The sequence below is a fragment of the Bos indicus genome, chromosome 17, assembly GCF_029378745.1.
Source record: "Bos indicus isolate NIAB-ARS_2022 breed Sahiwal x Tharparkar chromosome 17, NIAB-ARS_B.indTharparkar_mat_pri_1.0, whole genome shotgun sequence".
Taxonomy (NCBI): domain Eukaryota; kingdom Metazoa; phylum Chordata; class Mammalia; order Artiodactyla; family Bovidae; genus Bos; species Bos indicus.
The window spans coordinates 49,281,064-49,293,224 of record NC_091776.1 but is presented as its reverse complement, the minus strand read 5'-3'; the positions used below and the strand labels follow the sequence as shown (position 1 = coordinate 49,293,224).

At 43.8% G+C, this 12,161-nt stretch overlaps 1 long non-coding RNA gene across 1 annotated transcript; it reads left to right on the top strand.

Moving 5' to 3' along the window:
- The first annotated feature begins 5,457 nt into the window (after window positions 1–5,457).
- Window positions 5,458–11,882, top strand: LOC109571075 (uncharacterized). The gene is made up of 4 exons (XR_002182594.2): window positions 5,458–5,592; window positions 5,673–5,813; window positions 8,888–9,029; window positions 10,695–11,882. It is a non-coding gene; the product is annotated as an uncharacterized lncRNA (long non-coding RNA).
- The last annotated feature ends 279 nt before the right edge of the window (window positions 11,883–12,161 follow it).

Genomic DNA, 12,161 nt, shown 5'->3' with positions numbered 1-12,161 from the left:
AACCATGTCTAAGCCACTTACCCTTTGACATTCAGAGTTCTCCCCTGGCAAGGGCAGGGGGAGGGGAGCCAAAAGAGTAAGAACAAAAATATCTTTCTAAAAATCCAAATGCAACAAGAACAGAAAGCAAAATCTTTAATAGCCAGATTTGTCAAGTCTCTCTTAAAACATAATTATTTCAATAAATTCAGTACATTCTCCACTACTGCCTGTTTTAAAAGAGGTAGCAAGGTGAACTCTGCTCAGCAAACCTTCATAAAAATCTAAGTTTAAATTTTCACTGGGGAGGAAATTAAACAGAAAGACACAAAAGCATGAAGTAAATTTTTATTGTGAGTAAGGAGGGCTTCCCAGGTAGCTCATATGGTACAGAATCTGCCCACAATGAGGGAGACTTGAGTTCAGTCCCTGAATTGGGAAGATCCCCTGGAGAAGGGCATTGCAGTCCACTCCGGTATTCTTGCCTGGAGACATCTATGGACAAAGGAGCCTGGCAGACTATTGTCCATGGAGTCTCAAAGAACTGGACACAACTGAATGACTAACACTTTCACTTTTAGAGAGGACCAGGTGGTGCTAGTGGTAAAGAATCTGCCTGTCAATGTAGGAGGTGTAAGAAACATGGGTTCTATCCCTGAGTTGGGAAGATCCCCTGGAGGAGGGCACGGCAACCCACTCCAGTATTCTTGCCTGGAGAATTCCATGGACAGAGAAGCCTTGTGGGTTACAGGTCCATAGGATCTCAAAGAGTCAGACACACCTGAAGCGACTTATCACACGTACAAGGAGGACAAGAGAAGCATCCATCATGTCCACCACAGATACCGAATGCATTGTCCATTTCAAGGAGCTGGGGTGTGTGGAGCAACTTATAACTTGAGGGAAAGTTACTAGACTCCTCTCAAACCACCTTCTCTAATCCTGTAAGAAGCCTTTCTGGAGTTCACGCATCACCTCCGAGCAAGAACATGTGTTTGTAAGGAAAGGGATGCTCTGCATCCCCCAGCATCTCTCATTAAGCTCTGCAAGTCCTCAGGTCACCTTCACAGCTAGGGCTTCTGCCCTGGATCATTTGCAGGTGCTCCGTATTTCTTCCTGGGAAATAAGCCTAATTGATATATTTTCCAGCGTGTTGCCTCAGTCCTGCAGGAACCCATGGAACTAAATGAAAATCTATGTTTCACAGTTTGGATGAGAAGGTAGTCGTGTCTGTATTAAAATTAATGAGAGCAGCAGCACAAGCCACCGACTTCAATTTCTTCAAGGCAGCGTGAACGTCCTGTCCGAAGTGCCAAGGGAGCAACTGCTATTTGAGTCCATGACCATGTTTTAAGCTTTAATAATATTTGGTCTGAAAATGAGTAATACAGGTCCTCTGGGATTTGAATCTGTGTACTACATTACTTTCTTTCATTTCAAAGATTATTATCTTATAATTGCCGTGCACTTGCCCGGCACTTACTGTTTACCAAGCACTGCTCTGATAGCCTTAAACTTGCCTACTTATTGCCCACTTACTGAATTCTCTAACCAGCCCTATGAGATAAGTGCTATAGTTATCCTTTTCTTACAGACAGGGCTACTGAGGTACAGAGATGCTATGCAGCCCACTGGGGACGTACCCAGGATGCCATCTGAAGCAGGTCAACTGGAGTCTGTGTTTTTAACTCTATGGCAATGGCCCTTAAGGAGTTATGTGTTAGAGCCAGCTGGGACACTTGTTTTTTTTAATGTGGGACTTCCACTTCCCTGATGATCCAAGAATGTGGCTAAGAATCTGCCAAAGCAGGGGACACAGGTTCAAACCTTGGTCTGGGAGGATTCCATATATCTCAGGACAACTAAGCCCATGCTCCACAACTACTGAGTCCACTCTAGAGCTACCAAGCTCCACAAGAGAAGTCACTGCAATTAGAAGCCCGTTCCCCACAAGTAGAGTGTAGCCCCCACTTGCCACAACTAGAGAACACCTGTACAGTAAGGAATATCCAGTGTAGCAAAAATAATAAATAAATTAAAACATCCACGCACAAGGTAGATTCCAAACAAGTAGTTCAGAAAACCTGCCTGGGGGAGATTACGGTAGAAGGACATTAAGACCAAGCTGTATCACTAGCTGACTGAGGGTGGGGCACTTAAGTAATTCATTTAACCTCTCTAAGCCCAGTAGTCCCATCTGTCAAATGGGACAGTCCTGACTCCCACCTAGTAAGGCTGTTGTAAGGATTCCATGTAGAGTGGTCACCTGTCCTAGTTAACTCAGACTGAGCAGGGTCTTGGGACCTAGGACTTCTAGCACTTAAACGGAACAGGTGGGGAAAAACTGAGACTGCTTTTATATTATCCGAAAATGAGCTGATGCTATCATATCAGTGCACATTCCTCCAAGCGCTCGTAAGCAGACAGCATGCAGTGGTTATTGGATTCATGTTTTATATACATCTATTTTGCTTTAAGGGGCTTCCATGGTGGCTCAGTGGTAAAGAACCTGCCTGCTAATGCAGGAAACTAGGGTTCAACCCCTGAGTGAGGAAGATCCCCTGGAAAAGGAAATGGCAACCCACGCTAGTATTCTTGTCTGAGAAATCCCATGGACAGAGGAGCCTGGCAGACTATAGTCCATGGGGGTCACAGAAAGACTTGGACATGACTTAGCAACTAAACAACAACAACAATTTTGCTTTAAAGTCATCTCATATCTAAGGGATTTTCAAGGCAGGAATGAGCAGGCACATTGTAAGATCAGAGGACAGTCAGTGTGACTGGACCATATAAAGCAAGAGGTTGCTATGGTCAATCTCAGGGGAAGAAAAGTAATAAAAATCCAGAGAACAATAAACAGGGATAGAGATTCAATCTGCTCACATTAAGTAAACCTCAGTAGCTGAGAGTATCAGATGGGGAAATGACCAGAGAAAGTCATGCACTCGGACTTGGCGTCATTCAGGAGAGGAAGATATTTCTGATCTGTGGATTGGCAGGGGTTTGTGTTTGTCTGCGTTTGGATAAGATTAAGGTGTGGTCTTGTCACAGTTCACCCTGGTAACAGAGTGGGTTTCTCTGAATGTCCATGACCTGTGAATGTATCTGTGTTTTATAAGAGAACAGCAAGGTCTATCCAAGATGTCAGGGGCCATTTTTCTTTTTATTCATTGGGCTACTACAATAAAATAAAATAATTGAAATGCAGCCCTCATTGAGTTGACAATCAGAGACCAAAGATTGGGATTCAATAAAAAGTAAGTTATGATTAATTGCTTCCTTAATCTTATGATAGGTCTGCTGCTGCTAAGTCACTTCAGTCGTGTCTGACTCTGTGAGACCCCATAGACAGCAGTCCACCAGGGTCCCCGTCCCTGGGATTCTCCAGGCAAGAACACTGGAGTGGGTTGCTATTTCCTTCTCCAATGCATGAAAGGAGATAATTTTAACAAAAGCCTATATATTAAGGATGTCAGGGACTTTCCTGGTGGTCCAGTGGCTAAGCCTCCCCACTCCCAATGCAGGTGCCCAGGTTTGATCCCTGGTCAGGGAGCTAGATCCTGCATGCTGCATCTACAAGTTTGAATGCTACAACTGAAGATCCCAAGTGCTGCAACTAAGATCAGGTGCAGCCAAATAAATAAATAAATAAATTTTAAAAAGCATGTCAATTGATTTGGGGGAGAGGAATGGATTGGACGAGATGAGCAATAGAGAACACAGGTCTTCTGGTGGTTGAGAAATAGCTAGGGCCAGGCATAATTTATTCCCATTTGTATATTGAAAGATGAAAAAAGCATAGACAAATTGTGTTGTATTTTAATACTTACAATTACATTGATTATGCACTCATGCATAATGACTGCTTTTGCTGCTGCTGCTGCTGCTAAGTCACTTCAGTCGTGTCCGACTGTGCGACCCCATAGACGGCAGCCCACCAGGCTCCCCCGTCCCTGGGATTCTCCAGGCAAGAACACTGGAGTGGGTTGCCATTTCCTTCTCCAATGCATCAAAGTGAAAAGTTAAAAGTGAAAGTGAAGTCGCTCAGTCGTGTCTGACTCTTAGTGACCCCATGGACTGCAGCCTACCAGTCTCCTCCATCCATGGACTGCTTTTGAGATCATGACAAATGCCCATCTTGAAATCCCTATATCGGCCTGAGGCCTGGGTCATGTGACCCTTTAATCACACTCTGTTGTCCGCTGGACACTTCAATGGTGATACCACATCTCAGAGTGAGGCATTTTAGCCAAGCAGATGTTAGCTTCTAATGAAAACAGAATATAGAATAAATAAGTCCTTGTTAAACTAAAATGATAGATTCTTCATCTTTATCTGGAAAATAGAGGGCACAGTACTCACCGCTCCTTTAAATATCCATCTAGGATTTATTCCAAGATGAACTGAAAGGACCCTGGGTCACCTCTTCCTTATAACCTGTAAGGGTGAATGGGAATAAATATCCACGCCATTATCACTTTCTGCTGGGCATCACCCTGTATTGCAACTTAGCACACCAGTTTCAGGAGTGACCCTGGAATCAATTAACAGTGAATTATTTATATGAGAAAGGGTCACAAAGTGTTTCCCAGCTTTTGTTTCATGAAAGACATTCTTATTCTTTTCAAATGCTGCTAGAGGCATAAATGTAAGTGACCAGATACATCATCAGAATGAAAGAGATTTTCTATTCCTTTTCCAGATATCAAGACCTGCCCACCCAATGGATCCCTAAGTTTACTTTTGGAAAGTTGAGATATCAATCATGGCTGTGCAATTTTAACAGTAGCCTTGCTAGATGGACCTGTTTACAACCAGTGGGCTGGACTTGGTTAAACGCAGAAACAGGAGTGATAGGTTCTTTCACCACCAAATGTGGATGTTTTGAGAGTCAGTTGTAGACCAGAAATCACCAGTGAGAAGTTACAGGGTGACAGCCTTCAAGTACCCTCTTCCCTTCCATTGTAAAGGGTGGCTTAGGGAGTTCCCTGGCAGTCCAGTGGTTAAGGCTTTGCCTTCCAATGCAGGGGGTGCAGGTTCGATCCCTGGTCAGGGAACTAAGATCCCACATGCCTTGCGGCCCCAAAAATCAAAACATAAAACAGCAGCAATATTGGAACAAATTCAACAAAGACTTTAAAAGTTGTTCACATCAAGGGCTTCCATGGTGGCTCAGTGTTAAAGAGTACAGCTGCCAATGCAGAGGACACAGATTTGATCCCTGATCCAGGAAGATCCTGCATGCTGCGGAGCAGCTAAGTCTGCTCGCCACAACTACTGAAGCTTATGCTCCCTAGAGCCTGTGCTCTGCAACGAGAAACCACCGCAATGAGAAGCCTGTGCACTGCAACGAGAGAAAAGCCTGTGCAGCAACGAAGATCCAACACAGCCAAAAATAAATAAATAAAGTGCTGCTTAGAAACATAACTCCCTCTCATAATAACCCAAACAAAATCTCCCCAGCAAGCCAAAACCCTCGCACCTCTCAAAGGAGCGAGTTGAGGCTCTCTGGAACTTTCTCTCAGTTGCAGTTCACATCAAAACCAATCCATTCAGCGTCCCCATTCCTCTAGGCAATTCTTCCACTCGCAAGGAGCAGCCAGCTAGTCTGTAAGTTAATCGGGGGAATAGATATTCAACAAATGTGAACGTGTTGACTAAACTCACAAGGCAGATGTTCATTTCTTTAGGAGTCTTCAGGGAATTTGAGAAGGGATTCTGACGTGAGAATTCTTGGAAGAGCCAGGAAAACATCTAGAATCGAAGTCTTTGTGGCTTCAATTTCATTGCTGACCACTTCAAAAGAGACTGCTGTCATGTGAGGTTCTTTGGTGAGCATTACATCTTTTTCTTTCTTTTTTTTCTTTTGGGGGAGGCAGCTTTAATTTTTTAAATTAATTTATTGTATTATTTATTTATGGCTGTGCTGGGTCTTGTTGCTGCATGCAGGCTCGCCTTAGCTGTGACGAGCAGGAGGTGCTCTGTAGTTGTGGTGCGCAGGTTTCTTATTGCAGTTGCTTCTCTCGCTGCAGAGAAGGGGCTCCAAGGCAGGCAGGAGTTGTGGTGCAGGGGCTTAGTTGCTCTGTGGCATGTGAAATATTCCTGGACCAGGGACCAAACCAGTATCTCCTGCATTGGCAGGCAGATTCTTAGCCATTGAACCACCAGGGAAATCCAAGCATTATATCTTTTTCAAGCACCAGGGTAAGATGTAGGGTGAAACTCGCCTTCATATTCCCAATGGTTCTCCCAGTTAAATAAGGTTACTGAGGTTTTCTCTCCTTTCCTCCTCCTGTGTTACTTCGGTGAGGACAGAGAAGGGAAGGAAAACTAAGCCAGAGACGATGCTTTCCTGATGGCTGTGTTTGTTTTCAGATCTGAGAACAAACGCACATCTCTTTGGGAAAGTCAGAATAACACTCACCACTTGTGCCCAAGCTCTCATACGTATATCTGTAGAAAGAACCAAGCAGACTGCAGTAGGGATGTACAAAACCATGAAAACGCAGGGGGAAACTCCAAACGTGATCATGATTGAATCACGAGTTGTCTTCTACATACAATTTTAGAATTAGAGACATATAAGTACATAGAGGAACACCCTGCAAATGGGTAATATGTATTCTCAGCGCTGTTGTCCTTCTTGTCACATTTTTATAAGAATTCCCCTTTCTTGGGAACCCACTTCCCCCCTTGGAGGAAATGTAAGTTGGTGCAGCCACTATGGGAAACTGTATGGAGGCTCCTCCAAAAACTAAAAATAGAATTTGCGTATGATCCAGCATTCCCACTCCTGAGCATATATCCAGACAAAACTGTAATTCAAAAAGATATATGCATCCCTATGTTCATCAGGGCTTCCCTGGTAGCTCAGTTGGTAAAGAATACGCCTGCAATGCAGGAGACCCCAGTTCAATTCTTAGGTCAGGAAGATCCACTGGAGAAGGGATAGGCTACCCACTCCAGTATCCTTGGGCTTCCTTTGTGATTCAGTTGGTAAAGAATCCACCTGCAATGTGAGAGACCTGGGTTCGATCCCTGGGTTGGGAAGATCCCCTGGAGAAGGGAAAGGCTACTCACCCCAGTATTCTGGTCTGGGGAATTCCATGGACTGTATAGTCCATGGGGTCACAAAGAGTTGGACACAACTGAGCGACTTTCACGTTCACATTCATGTTCATAGCAACACTATTCCCAATAGCCAAGACATGAGATAAGCCTAAATGTCCCCTGACAGATGAATAAAGAAGATGTGGTATATATACACATAATGGAATACTACTCAGCCATGAAAAAAATGAAATAATGCAATCTACAGCAAAATGGATGGGCCTAGAGATTATCATACTAATTGAAGCCAGTCAGAAAGACAAATATATGATATCACTTATATGTGTAATCTAAAATATGACCCAGGCAAACCTGTCTATAGAAATAGAAACAGACCCTTGGACATAGAAAAGAGACGTAGTTTCCAAGGAGCAGGGGGCTGAGGGAGGGATAGGGAATTTGGGATTAGCAGATGCAAACTAGTATATACAGAACCAATAAAGAGCAAGGTCCTACTGTATAGCATGGGAAACTGTATTCAATATCATGTGATAAATCATAATAGAAAAGACAGGATGCTGCTAGGTCACTTCAGTTGTGTCTGAATCTTTGCGACCCCATGGACTGTAGCCCGCCAGGCTCCTCTGTCCATGGGATTCTCCAGGCAAGAATACTGGAGTGGGTTGCCATGCCCTCCTCCAGGGGATCTTCCTGACCCAGGGACTGAACCTAGGTCTCTTATGTCTCCTGCATTAGCAGGCAGATTCTTTACCACAAGCACCACCTGGGAAGCCCAGTAGATATATCTGAATCACTTTGATGTAGAGCAGAAATTAACACAACATTGGAAAATGTCTTCACTTCAATTTTAAAAAAGATACATTAAAAAAAAGAGTTGCCTTTTCTCTCTGTTCCAGAAAGTTTCCTATAAGTGCAATGCTGTAGGAACATTCATGAGTGTTCCTGATGAATGTCACTGATTAACAGTGGCTTCATCATCCCGAGGGCACAGATGCCCCTTCCATCAATTTCCAGTCATCAGTGCTTAGTGCTGAGTTGTTCATTCTCAACCTGCTCCCACTGCAGCTTTTATCAGCTAAATCCATTCCCCTTTGTGGGATCATCTACGTGGGTTCAGATGGTTCCCCAGAGAGATGCAAGTAGAAAAGCACCTCCCAAACGTAAAGGATTGGTCAACTCACATAGAGCAACTCTGGCAGACCCCCAAGGGGTTAAAACTTCCTGAGACTCTCCATCAACAACTCTGAAATGATGCTGCCCTCCAAATGCTAAAATCCAGGTTACTGCCATACAGAGAGCAGAACTTGGTAGCTGTTTTGCTTTCTTTCTTGCCTGTGCCACTCAGCCTTTGGGATTTTAGGTCCATGACCAAGGATTGAACCCATGCCCTCAGCAGTGACAACGCCAAGTCCTAATCACTGGACCGCTAAGGAAGTCCCCAGTTTTGCTTTCTTACTGTCTGCTCAATTGATTCATTTCTTAATTCTTGCTCTTATTTATATAATAAACAAGATGGTTTAAAAATCCATGATAGAGACCCAAAGAAAGCTGATTTTATTTGATTTTTACCTGTAGAGCAGGGAAAAAAATCAAAGGCTGATAATAAGGAAATCTGAATTAAAAGCCCAGACATGGCAAATATTTACCATGTGATCTTTGTCAATAATAATAATCGTTGTGGTAGCAATAGAAATAATATGGCTATTGCTTATAATAATTATTTACCTAAGGTCTACCACATACCAAACAAGGTACTAAGACATTTGCAATATTATTTCACTTAATTATTGCAATACAATTATGAGAATGCTGTATTGGTCTCTCCATTGTACAGATGAGGAAACTGAGGCTCAGCAAAAAGAAGCAATGGACTCAGTGCCAGACACTGAAAAAGGAAGACAGCTGAGATCTTAAATTCAAAAGTTTTCTCTGCTTCTCAACACTGGGGCAGCTTCTGACTGGCCTTTGCCTATCTTGTAAGTGTCTCCTATATCAACCTCAATTAAAACCATTCGAAATATTCCACTTGCCATATTCTCCCTAAGGGTCCAATAAAACTCCTTATTAATTTTTATTTAACACAGTGGAGCATTTAGCCAAATTCCAGTTCTCTGTTCCAATTCTTTCACCCTCAGAGAAATGACTCCAAAGCTTAAATACCTCCCTGTCTTCATTATTGTCTGGGAGTTCAGCCAAATAATGTCCTTGGGGCTGAGGGAGAAAGGGAGCCAACAGTGTTTGTTTCTTTGTTTATTTCTGAGACCGAACAATGGGACCATTTTTTCAAGGGATATGTGTATCCTTGGAGAGAAAGGGAGGAGGATATAAGAAACTGAGAGAAGTGGGGAGGGGAGAAGGAGAACTGGGGGAAGAAGGTGCCAGGCAGAGAGAACAGCAAGTGCAAAGGCTGAGGTGGGGATGGTTTGAGATGCAGGCATCACGTGTAGCCGAGGAGCCCTGTGGCCCGAGTGACTGGAGTACAGGGGAGGGACAGTGGGCAATGGACCCAGGGAGGCAGATGGGCCACAGCACCCAGGGTCCTCTAGGTTACTGAAAGGACAGTGCATCTGGCTTCTAAGGGTGATGAAACACCATTGGCAAGACGCTGAACAAAAGAGCAATGTTACCTTTTGTGGGGGAGGCTGATCTACATTTTTAAAAATTGCCCTTTCCTCTCCCCTAAACTATGGGATCGAGAGATGCAAACTACTTATGTATAAAATAGAGAAGCAGTGGGGTGGGGGAGGGATGGTTTGGGAGTCTGAGATTAGCAGATACAAACTAGTATATGGTGGTGGTGGTGGTGGTTTAGTCACTAAATTGTGTTTGATTCTTTGAGACCCCATGGACTGTAGCTCCCCATGAAAGGTTGTTGCTGAACCACACAAAGGCACCAGGATTCTTGGCCTCCGGAGGAGAATTCAATCTGGGGCCAAAGATGAGGCTTGATCGCTCAGAGCTTTTGTGTAATAAAGTTTTATTAAAGTTTAAAGGAGATAGAGAAAGCTTCTGACATAGGCATCAGAAGGGGGCAGAAAGAGTACCCCCTTGCTAGTGTTAGCCATGGAGTTATATACTCTCTAATTAGTCATTACAGTAAATCAAAAGAATGTCTGGAGGTTGTAAAGACCTCACTAGACCTACTCCCATAATTTTCACCTTAAGATAACAGGATTAGCCAGAAGGTTTTTTCCAGAGACTGTCCTCAAACAAGATACATTATTGTTATATAATCCTAAGGAATGTAGAGGGACAAAAAAATTTGTCCTTTCTTCCTCCTTGGGAACTCCAGACCCCTCTCTCCTTGGGGACCCCTGGACTTCGTATCAATCTGCCTAGGAATTGACTCTCTCACCCAGGCTCCTCTGTCCATGGGATTTCCCAGGCCAGAATACTGGAGTGGGTTGTCCTGCCCTCCTCCAGGGGATCTTTCCCACCCAGGGATCAAACCCTCGTCTCCTGAATTGGCAGCAGGATTCTTTCCTCACTGAGGCACCTACGAATACCCAATATATCATTATAAATATATATATATATATATGTATACACACATATACATGGAACAACAGACCGGTTCCAAATAGGAAAAGGAGTACGTCAAGGCTGTATATTGTCACCCTGCTTATTTAACTTATATGCAGGGTACGTCATGAGAAACGCTGGGCTAGATGAAGCACAAGCTGGAATCAAGATTGCCAGGAGAAATACCAATAACCTCAGATATGCAGATGACATCACCCTTATGGCAGAAAGTGAAGAGGAACTAAAGAGCCTCTTGATGAAAGTGGAAGAGAAGAGTGAGAAGGTTTGCTTAAAGTTCAACATTCAGAAAACTAAGATCATGGCATCTGGTCACATCACTTCATGGCAAATAGATGGGGAAACAGTGGAAACAGTGGCAAATTTTACTTTTGGGGGCTCTAAAAATCACTGCAGATGGTGACTGCAGACATGAAATTAAAAGACGCTTACTCCTTGGAAAGAAAGTTATGACCAACCTAGACAGCATATTAAAAAGCAGAGACATTACTTTGCCAACAAAGGTCCGTCTAGTCAAAGCTATGGTTTTTCCAGTAGTCATGTTTGGATGTGAGAGTTGGACTATTAAAGAAAGCTGAGTGCTGAAGAACTGATGCTTTTGAACTGTGATGTTGGAGAAGACTCTTGAGAGTCCCTTGGACTCCAAGGAGATCCAACCTGTCCATCCTAAAGGAAATCAGTCCTGAATATTCATTGGAAGGACTGATGTTGAAGCTGAAACTCCAACACTTTGGCCACCTGATGCGAAAAGCTGACTCATTTGAAAAGACCCTGATGCTGGGAAAGATTGAATGCAGGAAGAGAAGGGGATGAGAGAATGCATCACTGACTCAATGGACATGAGTTTGAGTAAACTCTGGGAATTGGTGATGGACAGGGAGGCCTGGCGTGCTGCAGTCCATGGGGTCGCAAAGAGTCAAACACGACTGAGCCACTGAACTGAACTGAGTCCTGTTGGACTCTCGCAATCCCATGAACTGTTCCCCACCAGGCTCCTCTGTCGAAGGGATTCTCCAGGCAAGAATACTGGAGTGTTTTGCTCTTTCCTTCTCCAGGGGAACTTTTCAACCCAGGAACTGAACCCAGGCCTCTCCCGCATGGCAGGCAGATGCTTTACTGATTGAGCAGTGTGGGGAAGCCCAATATATTTGTCCAAATCCACAGAATGAACATTAAAAGTGAACTTTATTGTGAACTGTGGACTTTGGGTGATACTAATGTATCAATGTGGATCATTGGTTATAACAAATGTACCATCTGCTGAGGAACTCTTAAGTGGGGGAGGGAGGCAGGGAGGATATGGGAAATCTCCCTACTTTCCTGGAGATTTTGCTGTGAACCTAAAACTTCTCTAAAAAATAAAGTCTTAAAAAAGAATCCCAGGAGTGGTCATTGAGGGTCTTCTGATACCCAACCCCAGCTCACTTCTCATCTTTCTCTTTGGCCCCCTCTTCCCCACCGGACACAGTCACAGGGGTTATTTATCCCGCGGATGCACAGCAACATTCGGCCTCCAAGAAAAGTAGTCTGGTTTTCAGATGTCTTCACGCTCCTAACTGAGTGCACAG